This window comes from Dermochelys coriacea, chromosome 5 (genome assembly GCF_009764565.3).
Source record: "Dermochelys coriacea isolate rDerCor1 chromosome 5, rDerCor1.pri.v4, whole genome shotgun sequence".
NCBI lineage: Eukaryota > Metazoa > Chordata > Testudines > Dermochelyidae > Dermochelys > Dermochelys coriacea.
Window position 1 is genome coordinate 66,301,684 of NC_050072.1, and position 13,716 is coordinate 66,315,399.

Consider the following 13,716-nt stretch of genomic DNA (forward strand, 5'->3'; position numbering starts at 1 on the left):
TCTCTCATCACATTCAAAAAATTTGCATACATGGATGATGAATGCACCGATGCAATCCAATGGGCATCAAGTATTAAGTCATTGTGTATGTTATATTGATGTCAGGTGTAGGCCAGTAGATGCATTTCTAGATGTTCAAGTTATAGAAGACACATCAGCTGCATCTGTGACAATCCACATCTTAGAAGAGTTAAATGCTTGTCAATTGGACCCCAAACAGATGGTTGCTTGTGCATTTGATGGAGCTGCAAACTTCTCTGGAAGACATGGTGGAGTACAAGCTTTGCTCAGAGAAAAGTGTAACCCTAATCTCTCCTGTACACACTGCAGAGGCCATCTACTCCAACTAGCACTAGTACGAGCTGCAGAATCTTCAAAAGACATTAAAAAAAGCTATAAATTTAATGTCTTCATTATATTCGTTTTTCAGCAAGAGTCCAAAAAGACTGAATATCTTGGAAAATATAGAAGATACATTGGGATTGAAGTTCAAATTAGTCCAACCTGGGAAAACCCGCTGGCTTTCTCACGAGCGATCCTTGGCTGTTGTCTTAAAAGTACTCTAGCCGTTATTACTGGCTTTGGAAAGTATCTACCAAGATGGGATGGATCTAAGTAGCGAGGCTGGTGGATTACTTTTTCTACTATGTTCAGAGAAGATTATTGCCCTTCTCTCTCTCATAAGTCTACTGTTGAAACCACTTGGGTCATTAAACAATGCCATCCAGGCATCTGCTACAACAGTAGTAGATCTTTGTCCAGCAATAGAAGCTACATTTGGATCAATCAGAGAGGTATCCATTGAAAAGGTACTGGAAGAAGCAAAAACTTCAGTCCAGAAGTTGACTAATGAAAGCATTTATATTGAATCCTTAAGTGAAGAAGGCAAGAAGTGTTTGTTAAGACAACTGAAAAAGTACACAGACTTGATTCTTAAAAATCTACAATAGCGATTTCTAGATTCTACTCAACCTCTATGTAGCTTTCACAGATGCCTGTCCTATAAAACACCGACAGTTGAGTGGAGTGAGGCACTACCAGCAATGGGGCTGCAATGTGCTCAGGACAGAATAGAGAATTTGAACACTGAGTGGAATATCGTACAACGAATGAATGAAGATTTGACTTCAACTTCTTTTTTATCATCACTAGTGGCTCAATCCGATCTTTGTGCTCTGTTTCCTGGGATGAAAGAAGTAGGAATTCATCTCTTGCTACTCCCAGTCACAACAGGTACAGTTGAGCGTTCTTTTGCATCATTGAATAGAATTTTATGTTCTGAAAGAAGTTGCCTTCTGCCTGATCATGTGAATGAACTAATGGGCATATCAATTGAAGGAATGGAAGTCCCGGACACACGAGAAGCCACCAAAGATGAATGCATTGCATTCAAGAAGTTCATTAACAGAGTTGTGCAAAATTATAACACGAAAACAAGAAGGATGTAGACATAGTGCTTCATAGAAGGCTTGAGTAGCCAACTTTAATTTGTGTGATGATTTTAAAACATGAGTTAAATCTAATAAAATGGTCATGAAACATTTTTCATTTTTTACTGTGATGCCATACAGCCCACCTTCACCCTCACAGTCTCACCCCTCATCGGCCCTGACACCCACCCTGTAAATTCGAACACTCCCCCCCATTTCAATTCCTGGGGAAACCACTCCTTCAAACATGAAGGTGGATCACTGCATTATTGCAGTGAGGCTTAATACAGGTGTAAAGGTCTGCTTGTATGTACCAGTTGCAGGATCAAGGCCTTAGCCATTCACTCACTTACTGCTTTGTGTGTCAAGCTTAAGACATTTAATTTAAAAATAGATGCTGAATGCAAACATTTAAACGTTTGCTTAACTTTACTAGTGTGAACAGTCCTCTTGAAATGAATATTTGTATTCACTAGTATTCTCGTTCAGTGAGCCTTCAAGATAAATTTAGGAAACACATTTCTGAACTTTTAGTTTGAATGATCAGCCACTCGTTAGAAATAATTTAAGAGTTAGTTGTGCACAGTTCCTTTTCCTATTTAGGTCCCACCTCTCTTCACCCACCCATTTATTACCCAACTGGTCCACGAGAAAACTGTGCACAAGTTACATTCCTCTCATCATCTTTAGGGTGGATTGCCATACAATGTAATATACACTACAGAGAAACCCCAAAGTAATCTCAGACCTGCCAACATTCACACATTTGGAAAGAACTACTTACTCATTTGCATTGAAATTGTGCAACCCTTCAGGGGGAGGGATAGCTCAGTGGTTTAGCATTGGCCTGCTAAACCCAGGGTTATGCAATTCAATCCTTGAGGGGGCCATTTAGGGATCTGGGGCAAAAATTGGGGATTAGTCCTGCTTTGAGAAGTAGGTGAAGTAGATGACCTCCTGAGGTCCCTTCCAAGCCTGATATTCTATGATTCTAACCCTTACTCATGTTGGTGAGCATTTACTCTTACGATTATTTCTATTTAATAGGAAAACTTGGGCAAGTACTCACCAACGTAAGGGTTGCACAATCTAGCTGTTGATATTAATTTTAAATCTGCATAAAAAACCTCTCCAAAGGGATTTGGTAGAGTGTTTCACCAAGACAAAAACAACAAGGAGTCCTTAGAGACTAGCAAATTTATTTGGGTATAAGCTCATTATTTGGGCATAAACTCATTGAGTTTGTCACAGCTGGATCATCCCACTACAGCGGGTGGCGGGGGGGGGGGGGCACTACAGTCTTCTTCACTATCAGCTTTCCAAAAGCCAACCAAAGCTACTTTTTCTCTGTAAAATTTGAAAATTACAGTTAATTTTATTCCAAAAACATGACAACAGTGCCAGCATCTAGAGGATCTCTAGCTCCACTTCTTTGCATGTTATAACAAATCTGCTTTCAGTTATTGATGCTGTTGACTGTCCAGGAGCTTTTCCAGTGAGAGCAATGTTCTTTCCTTGCCTCTCGTGTAGTTTGTCCCCCTTTTCTCCAGATTGTTTACAATGAGAATTCAGTGTGGGAAAGCACTAAAGGGCAGGATGTTTTCAAGGATTTCCCTAGCCGGGAACACCCCAGACTCCCTTAAAAGGATTCAGAGTAGCAGCCGTGTTAGTCTGTATCCGCAAAAAGAAAAGGAGGACTTGTGGCACCTTAGAGACTAACAAATTTATTAGAGCATAAGCTTTCCTGAGCTACAGCTCACTTCATTGGATGCGTTCAGTGGATTTGTTAGTCTCTAAGGTGCCACAAGTCCTCCTTTTCTTTTTTTCCCCTTAAAAGGAGTTTCTCAGCTGCTTGTACCCGGCCTGCACCAACTCTTCTTCCTCCTCTCTCAGACAGCGTTGTCTGAAGAAACACTCTCCCAAAATCAAGAGACGGTTATGCTGCCAAAGACACCGTTCCCCGAGCAGACTCTCCTTCTCTTTGATCTCTTATGACAGCTCAGGAGGTTTTTCCGTGCAATACCTCCGGCTCTGGGGGCTTTTCCCTAGAGAAACACTCACGCCCCCACACGCGGCGTTATTCCATTACATATGCCGTCGTCCCCCACCGCCCGGCGCGGGGACGGACCCCCTGCACTCCCCGCCCCATAGCCGGCGCGGGGACGCTGCCTGCCTGCACCCCGGTGTCTTGCCCAGCCCAGGCCGCCCCGGGCGGGGTTCGCGGGGAGACGTGAGCGGCAGCTGGTCCGGCGCCGGGGAGGCTGCTCCAGCGGGCGCGGCGCGCGGCTGGCTCCCGACGCTGCTCGGCGGGGCGGGGCGGGGCGGGGCGGGAGGCGGAGCCGCGGCTGGGCCGGGGCGGGTGGCTCTGCCTAGAGGCGGGGCGGGCGCGGCGTCAGGCAGGGGGGACGCGCCGGGTAAAGCAGCGGCCGCGGCCAGGAGGAGCCGCCAGCGCCGGAGCCGCCGCGGGCAGCGGGTGAGTGCGCGGGGCTGCGGCCCCCAGGGAGTTGTGTCGTTTCCTCCCTTCCCCGGGGCTGGGGGCGGCCGCCCCCGTCCTCCCTTCCCCGGCCACCTGCAGCGTCCTCCCCCCGCCGGCCTGGCACGAGCGCCCCCTGTCCAGGCGCCCCCCGGGCACGTGTTTCCCGGCAGGGCACCTACCCCACCGCGCGCCTCCTCGTTCGCTGGCCCGGGCTGGGCCATTGCCTGGGAGCAACTTTTCCGGGGTGCTGCCGCCCCCGCGTCTGGCAGCGGCCGGGCCGGGGCTGGCCAGGCTCGGCTTGGGCAAGGGTAGAGCGCGAGTCGCCCCTGCGGCTCGGAGGCCACCAGCTGCTCCCGCTCCCGGGCCAGGGCTTCCCCCGCTGGCTTCCGGGCCGAGGGTCGGTGCTGAGCCGGGGGGGCTCCTCGCCCAGCTGCGGCGGAGAGAACGGGTCCCTCTGCTCGTGCGGGCGGGGGCGGTAGTCGGGGTCTCGGTTGCAGCCCCTGTTGATTAGCGCTTCGTGTCTCCTACGAAGAAACGACCATTTTTGTGTTTTCCTGGTTACTTCGGGCTTTAGAAAGTCGCTTTATGGCTTCCCGTTTAATGGAAGACTCACACCCCTTCCTGTGTCTGGAGGGGTGGATCAGCGCTGCTTGACGAGCGTGTTTCTCATCCTCTAGCTGTACCTCCATATGCTGCTCTTTCTACCTTGCCCAAGAAACACTTCAGCTTCCCTTTGACCAAAGTTTCTTATGCTGCATTGCTTACAGATATACACACGCAGGTGCATCTGTAATATGCTAGTAGCACAACCAACCTCGTAGTACTTCTCCTGGGGTGAGAGAGAGAGAGTCGGTGGTAGAGTCAGGTATATGAAAGGTGGTGGTGCAGCTTTTTAAATTGCAGTTGTCGGTAGTGCCATCTTGTTCATCATGGACCTGACTTATCTGCTATTGAAAGTGCTTTTCATTCTTGCACTTCACATGTTTGAAATTGTTTATGTCCTGACTTCTGTGCACCTACAAGGTGAGCAATGAAAATCAATTACATGTATGCTTTTTCACAGGTTTCAGAGTAGCAGCTGTGTTAGTCTGTATTCGCAAAAAGAAAAGGAGGACTTGTGGCACCTTAGAGACTAAAACATTTATTAGAGCATAAGCTTTCGTGAGCTACAGCTCACTTCATTGGATGCACACGAAAGCTTATGCTCTAATAAATTTGTTAGTCTCTAAGGTGCCACAAGTACTCCTTTTCTTTTTATATATGCTTTTTGTCATAGTTTCACTTTAAGCTACCCAGCACTACAATGTTCTGGCTTCTTCTGTTAACTGGAGAACACTTGTTTTAAAAAAAAAAAAAATCCGAATTCTTCATGTGAATGTTTGAGAAGTAGAAACCTTTGGGTGTTAGATTTTTATAGAAGGTTGTTTTTGAAAAACATAACCGTTAGGCCAAAATGTACATTGGCACTATCCCTGTAAAGTTTTGCATCCAGCATATTTTGGAAGACTTTGTAAAGATGATATGAAGACATAAAGATGCTCACATGAGAAATAATGAGTTACACACACAGAGCTCTCCAGAGAAGCACAGTATAAATTACAAATGTTAACCTACAATGTAACTCAAGTATGGGTATTAAAAGGGAAACACTAATTATCAAAGCTCATTATTCAAAACCAAACAAAAAAAATAACAAAACAGGCTTATAGCTTGGTATTCTGAATCCTTCCTACGCTGCCAGATGTCAAACAAGGCTCCACCACCTCATCTGCCCTGAGCCATTCTTTATATGTCCTGTGTGGTGGTGTACTGAAAAAAATATAACAAACCTTTGATGGTCCCAGACTCCAGAAGCCAAATGCTGACTTTCCAGAAATCTTAACTATAATTAGCACTTTTTTGATCAATTTAGATTTATTTAAAAATAAAACATAAAGTTCCTATCTGATGATTTAAAATTCACAGTACAAAATAAAATATAAATGACTAGTCATCTCATCTTGTTAACAAAATGAGTCAACTAATTCCTGGATGACAGAATAAACTCAGAACAGCATTAGGGGTTAGATGATGTGGTGATTTAAACACTCCTGACAACCTGGCACCTTCCCGGGTCTAGTGCTCCCGCCATGGGAGTTGTACCAGTGGTGAAAAGATGAGAAATTGTAGGGAAAGGACTAATAACCAAAAGGTGTGTGTAATATCTAGGTCCTTCTCCTGCAACTAGGTCAGTGTAGGTGGAGACCTGCACAGAACTCGTTGAACTCAGTAGAGGTTGGTGCAGGGTTTTAAACCCACAGATTGAGTTGCAAAAACAAGGTCTTAAATTGTATTTATTATCCTGTTAAATTTGTTTATGAAGCAAGGGAGGGAGCTCCAAATCAGGGGAGTCCCAACAGGGGTTTAGTTTGAAACACCTCACTTCCTCTATTATTTTGGAAGTGACTTAAACATGTGCAGTGGGTGTCTCAGTGTTTAGACTGAGATAAAGTTTGGTCTTGAATATATATCTACAATTGCCATGATTGCAATGAGTTATACACATGTATGGAAGGGCAGAACCTCTGTTTAGCATATTACCTCCTTGTTAAGTATTGTTATGGCTCAAAGTCGGGGTGAAAGTAACAAAGAGGACTTACCAAAACGGGGACTGGCTCTGGCCCCCAGAAGGAGTGGGGCCTGAGGCAGAAGGGCACGCCGGGGGGGGTCAGTGTCCTCCAGCGCGCCCCTGCTGCCCAGGGCTTCAGCCATGGTTTAAAGGGCCCAGGGCTCCGATCACTGCCACGGCAGCAGCAACCAGAGCCCCAGGCCCTTTTAAATCGCCGGCCCTGAGGCAGCTGCTCCTTTTGCCCGCTAGCAGTGCCCCTCCCCCCCCACGGCAGCGCTTTAGGCAGGGTCCTTTGCTGCGGCAGCACTTGGCAGCGCTTTAATGTCATCTGCGTTTGGGCCGGTACCGGCGTCCACTGTTTACTGGTACTGTACCGGCTTACTTTCACCCCTGCTCAAAGGCAAACAGGTTATAATCTTGTCGTTGTCTCGGTGCAAGAACATGGGGACATTCAATTAAACTGAAAGGTTGCAAAATCAAATGGAAAATGGAAAAAATATTTTCTGCTCACACAATTGGACTGTGAAACTCACTCTCACAGGATGTCAATAGAACATAAATTTAGTAAGATTCACAGAGGGATTGGATGTTTATATGGATAATAAAGATATGTAGAGTTATAACAGCTAATGTAGACAAAACTTTGGAAGTAAGATTAAAATCTCATGCTTCAGGGGTTAAGCCAGGGTTTAAATTCTCATAGAAGTATTTCCCAGAGCTTGCAGCTTCTGCCTTGCGGATTTGAAAACCTCTGAACAGCTCCGGCTGAATTTAAACCCTGGTTTAAGCCAATATCTGACTTTTTTAGGATGAGACTTCATGGAGGCAAGTAACACCTCCACTTATGTACTGTAGGTTTTTTTACCTTGTCAGAGGCCTCTGGTTCTGGCCATTGTTAGAGACAGTTAACTGGACTAGATCATGGGTCTGATTACAATGGTAATTCCTATGTATATTATCAAAACTTGTATTTATTCAGTTTCTGCCAATTCAATCCAAGTTGAAATACTTCCAAGCAAAAAGAGAACTCTAGTGTAAGACACAGAAATAACAATATAGATAATTTGTAAAAATAGTCATAAACATCTTACAGTCCATTAAAGTAACACAAATATTGAAAATATCTGCTTTAAATTAAAAAATGGGGAATCTAACACTATATTTCACTCTGCTCCTCACATATCAAGCTTAGTTAGCTGAGTTCAGTGAACATTACATATGTTGCAGTACTTATGCTTAACAAATATAAGATTTTTCTGAGACAGAACTAAGTACTGGGTTTGACTGCAGAGAATTACAGTTTGGAAGGGCACAACAGAGATATTCAGACTGCATAGGTGAAGTCTATACCAAGCTGATTTCTCTCTTTCTGTCTTGGGTGCTCCTCATTTCTCCATCTCCTCCAAGTGTGTGTGTATACACAGTTCAGAGCTTTTGGGCTGATGTGAGAAGGAAAGATCTACTGTATCTGCAGCTTTGGTTTTGATCTTACTCTTTGGTGGATAGCTCCAGTGCCTTTTTCTAACATGTTTTTGTGGGTATGGGGAGACCTTTTCCCAGATTTATCAATCTGATATTTTTTAACAAATACTCATTTCATTCTTTTTCCCCTCTAAACTGCCAGATGGTTTGTGGCCAAAGAGATATTTAAAATAAATAAATAAATAAGACAGGAAAACTTAAATTGATGCTCAAAAAGCAGTCTCATTCAAAATTATTGCCAGTTACGGCACATATCTTTAGTTTTTAAGGGCTGAATTTTCAAAACTCAGCTAAGTTGTGGTGAGGTAAGTGTGGTCTGTGGTTAAGGTACAAGACAGATGTACCCCAGTGAGATTTGGGATTCAGTTCCTTCTTCTGTCTCATACTTCCTGGGTGGACAAATCTCCATCTCTCTTTACCTCAGTTCATCATTTTTTAAATGTATATAAATATATCCCTACCTCAAATGGGAGTTGAACATAAATTCATGAATACTTGTGAGAAGCCTGGACACTACAGTGATTGGGAGGAGGAATATAAATATATAGTTAAATGGCCAAAAATGCTTGTTGCATATGAAAAATTAGTATCTACATGAACAACTACAATGTTTGCATATTCAAATAGTATCTTTTGAGCACAATGATTGCAAGTGTGTATTTTGGAGCTGCAGTGTATGGAGTGATTTCTTAAAAGCTGATTCTAAAATCTGCACACATAGTGGAGACCCTATTGGTATACAGAGAGCTGGTGTCTGAACATGACATGACCATAGTTGAAACAGGAGTAGGTAGAACATTTGTAGACAGAAATTTCAGTGGGTACTTCTGCTTTAAAATCACAGTAAACTGGCATATTTCTATGCTAATATGATCATGAATTTAGTGAAACTATTAGAGCTGGTTAGGAATTTTCCATTGCAGTCTTTTCAGTGAAAAATGCAGTTTCTGCAAAATAGATGTTTTCTGCAGGGAAATCTCATATTCCCCAAAACATTTAGATTTTCCATTGTGGGGGGGGAAAAATCAAAATGTAGTATTTAGTTTGGGAGCTGGTCAACATGAATCAAAATATTACAGTTTGTCAAACTAAACCAAAATGTTTTTGTTTTGTATCCATTAGACCAGAGGTTCCCAAACTTGGTTCGCAGCTTGTTCAGGGTAAGCTCCTGGTGGGCCACAAGGTGCTTTGTTTATTTGAGCATCTGCAGGTGCAGCCATTCCCAGCTCTCAGTGGCCACGGTTGCTGTTTCCGGCCAATGGGAGCTGCAGGAAGTGGTGGGAACCAAGTTTCGGAACCCCTGTGTTACACGTTCTGTTTTTGCTGGAACTGTTGCAGTGCATCATCGGAAATGTGCTTTGGATACTCATGCCCTCATTCTCGATGAGCTGGGTTTCCCAATATCAGTTCAACAAGGGGGATGGGGTAGAGGAAAGGAAGGGGGGTTCTTTGCTGCATCATGGGAAATGCAGTCTGCTCAGGAAACTTTGCTGGTAGATGAGAATAGTGTGTGAGGGAACCAAAACCAGAATTCCCATGAGTTACCACGGCAGCTCGGGATCACAGATAAATGCTGAAACAAAACATTTAGATCTAGTTTGACAAACCAAAATGAAATGTTTCTATTCAGGAAAGTCGTAATGTTTTGTTTCAATATTTTTGAACCAATTTTATTTGAACTTTCTGTTGCATGAAAAAATTTCATTTATGACTTTGTCCCAATTTAAGATAAAAACAAATGTCAAAATATCAGAAGGGATGGGAGTAAATATCAGTAAGTATACAGGAGTAACAGACGCTACAGAGAGCTGCTCTTGTACCTAAGGTTGTAGTGAACTGTTTTATTATGAGAAAAAGAATATGATCATGTAATTAAAGACAAAACTGTCATGTACATACAAAAAAGGCAGGGTTAAGGTTGCATGACCCACCCCAGCTTTTGGATATTAATGTTCTCGAAACATAAGTTTTTGAGTGGAACTTATTTTATACTTGTAAGGAAAACAGATAATTGACAATGAGTGGAGTAGAAGTAGCTTGTTTATAACTTTGTGGCACGTCAGGCTATTTCTGGCCTTTTTTGTTCAGTGTCATATTTCTGCTTTGTTTTTCAAATCTGTTATCTATACTCTTCTTTTAACAAGATATTTTGATATTGTTTTGGTCTATAGTCTAGTGAGCTACCCTAACTGTGCAGATAAATAATTTGTAAATGGTTTCTAGAAGGATGTAAGTAGACAATGTTCAAAGAGCCTTCTGTTAGGAAGAATTCTTTTCAAAGCGGTGAATAGAAATGAGACGCTTGATCCCTGTCTAAGGAAAGGGGTCTGCAATTGTCAGTTTAGAAGAGCTTTCTCTTCACAGCAGGCATCCAGTTATAGACCCTGGTGGCTATAATAATGTCTAATAACTATAGCTCACTGTCTTTTCCTCCCATAGCATTAATTTGCTTCATTATTGTTATATCAGGATATTAAATGAGATTAATCCACAGGTTTAGGTAACAGAAATATACAGTGCTCGGTTTTTCAGAGAACAAATGTATGTAGACAATAACTTAGTTCGTTTCTTTTATGATATTAAAATCTGTGTTCTATGTGATACATCTTTCTGCAATGGACAAAACAATTTAAATAGTCTGTTTAAATGAAATTACAAGGTTGAAAAGCTTCATGTGTCTTATTTCTATTTCTAATATTCATATAAATAAATGTACCTAAATGGTCCTTGTTTTTCTTTTAATCAAATCAGTGCCAGAAGTCCAATACTCATGACAAGCCAGATAATAACAAAAAATTATGTCTGTACAATAGCATTGAGGAATTGAGAGAGAGGGGATCTTAACGCCAAGGTTCAAAGGGTTCATGCAATGAGTGAGTTAAAGAAATGTCAGGTTAAGAATCTTAGAGGTTAAAAAAAATCCTCATGTATTGCTCCTAACATACCGTACATTATTAAACTGAATTTAAAAAAAAAATTTTTTTTTCTATTAATGCTGTTTAGTTTTCTATGTACACTCAAGCACTCAGACAATGAAGAGAGCCTAGTCAGCTTTAGTATCTCCTGCACTAGCACAATGCTGTAGATTTCAGATGCTTCAAGAGTGGAACTTTACTGTAAATAAGTGTGGGGGTTTATTGGCCAGGGGTAAAAAACTTGCTTTTACAATGATGATATGCTTATGAGTAAAGATATGTCTAAACTGACTTATGAAGCATAAGGACAATGAATTAAATGACTTAAGATGACTTCTATAACTTTGATAAGTAGTGTTTGAAGGTACTTTTACAGGTGAAAATAAAGCTTTTTAAACTGTTACAGGGACTTCTTTTGAGGACTGAAACCACAATTGTGTCATCCAGAGGCATGATAGAATACCATGACTGCTATGTTGTTTGGAGGAGCTTTTGGAACCAGACATTTAAAAGACTTCCTTTTTTTTTTTACGCTGCAAATTATAATCAATTACTATTCACAATAGAAATTGCTGTTTTGCACTTTTGTATGCGGTTATGAATCTATGCTACCATAAAATTATCCTTTTACAACTCTATTGCTCATCTACATCTGGCCAGCAGGCCACAAGGCTTTCTTACAGAAGCAGAGTTCCTTTACTGTGGTGGATGCTTTGTCCCCTTAGTGTGCTCTGCACCTTTAAGCCTGTTCATATTCTCAAGATAGTGCAGAATGTGGCCACGTGCTTGTTGAGCTGAGTGTTTTTTCCCTGAATGTCTGTGTTCCAGTGCTCCCGGACTGTATTTAAGGTGTTGATTTTGAGCAATGAAGCCTTGAATGGTTTTGGACCAACTTAATTGATGGAAACCTTTTCTCCCCATGTGGTATATTTATGGTTACAATCAATAGAGGCTCCTAAAATAGAATATCTTCAAACTGGCAGAGCATTCTCCATGAGGAGCCCTTAATCAGTGAACATTCTTATCAGATCACCACATTAATGAATTGCCTGAATGCCAATCTTCAGGGCTGGCAGCAAGACTCCTCTGTTTCTTGGGCTTGTAGGATGTTTCGGGAGGGTTGATGTCTCTCTTTAGAATAAAGAGGTATTTTTCATCTCATGGCAGATTTTATGTGGATGTGGTGTACATTTTTGCATTTGCTTATGTGGACCATAAACAAAATCTTATAAACTTTTGGAAATGACCTTTTTAAAATAAATGTTTTTATAAAGGGTAACATTTTCAAAAGTGCCCAACTCCATTTTCAAAAAAATTGAAAATATTACCCTATATAAAAAATTTTAAATGGTCATTTCCAAGCAGTTTAATAGAAAACAAGTTCTGAAAAGATTAAACACAAGTAATAGTAATAAAAAAATCCCTTCTTCTACATAACTTGGATATTTTTATTTATTTAAAATCATTGGTACACTATTAACTGGCTTTCAAGGATATACTTGCTATCTTCAATGGGCTTTTTGAAATTGAGGTGACTTGGGTTGAAACCAGTTTTAACCCAGTTAGTTTTATCTTTGTGCACACATGTGCTCTTTGAAGTCTGAGATGCTGAATATAATTGGACTAGGAACTACTTCCTCACTGCGGTGGAAGCTGAAGGTTAGAAATACCAGTGTGTGTGTGGTTTGATATTTTTGATATTTAAGACATTTTTCTCATACTTCTAATATTAAAATATACTTGATTGATTGAGTGTTCATATTAGAAAATAGCATCAAGGTAACTTGCTTCCAAAATTAGAGGTTGCTCTCCTGTTCCAAGTTATTGCATCTGAAAATGATGATAGCCTAGATAGGTACTATTGGCAAGGCTATTTGCAACATTTAACTGTGGAGAGAATTTCTCTTTACTCCATCTGTATGCTATAAAATACATAAGCATTGCTAGCTATGTCCCTCTGTGACAAGTTGATGTGTGTATTAGTTGAGTGAAAGGCAAAATGCACATTTCTGGCTTTCTCGTCTCTTTAATATAGAGAGATCAAGTTCAACAGTCGAAGTTCACTTTAAGAAGTGGCATTCTCTCTGAAGACATCACTTAGGAAATAAGTGGAAATCAAGAATTTTATGCTAAAATGATTTTAAATTATAATTCTCAGTACTATCCTAGTTATCGTTCTGGAAACTTAAAGAAATGGTGGGTCCTCTTCAAGAGGTCTGTTAATGATTGACAGCTTTAACTGCCTCTTTTTGCTGCGCAGTAAGGGCCCCCTCGTATAGGAACAGATTGATTGTGCCATTTTTGATAAGAATTTCACAGGCATGAAAAGGTTTTCTTTATGACTCAATCACAAAATCTAAAGTGGGTTTAAATTGTTTGTTAATAAGGCACAGTGATTTATGTAAAAATACCTTCTAATTCCGTAATAAAAAATTGCCCATATAACTTACTTGGGAAGGGCAGTTATCTTTCATATTACCCATAACTCTCAAGCTGTGATGATGGTGGCAATGAGTTATTATGGTCTTCCCTTTATGGAAAGGAGCTTAATAACTTTATCATGCCAAAGGTATGCTAAAGTTATGGATCATGGGGAAAATAACTCTTCTTGGTGAGAACAATCTGTATTTCTCTCTAAGTGGACAGTAATTCACAGCAGTGGATGCAGAATGGTCACTTGCTGTAGCTAGGGTAGGGGAGAAATATCTGACACGTCCGTCTCTTCTGAACATAGACTGATATCACTTGTTCATGAGAATGCTGGTTACGTTTTCTTAAAGTTGCTGAAAAAAATATTTTTATAGC

At 41.3% G+C, this 13,716-nt stretch overlaps 1 protein-coding gene across 15 annotated transcripts in view; it reads left to right on the forward strand.

The window, feature by feature from the left end:
- The first annotated feature begins 3,753 nt into the window (after positions 1 to 3,753).
- PAM (peptidylglycine alpha-amidating monooxygenase) overlaps positions 3,754 to 13,716 on the forward strand; it is a 212,775-nt gene continuing 202,812 nt past the window's right edge. For 10 of the 15 annotated variants that reach the window (XM_038401386.2, XM_038401388.2, XM_038401391.2 and 7 more), the window contains exon 1: positions 3,810 to 3,903. The gene's annotated coding sequence lies outside the window, so the exon portion shown is untranslated. Of the gene's footprint in view, positions 3,904 to 13,716 lie in introns of all 15 variants that reach the window. The other 5 variants (XM_038401384.2, XM_038401392.2, XM_038401389.2 and 2 more) reach the window with 5 other exon arrangements.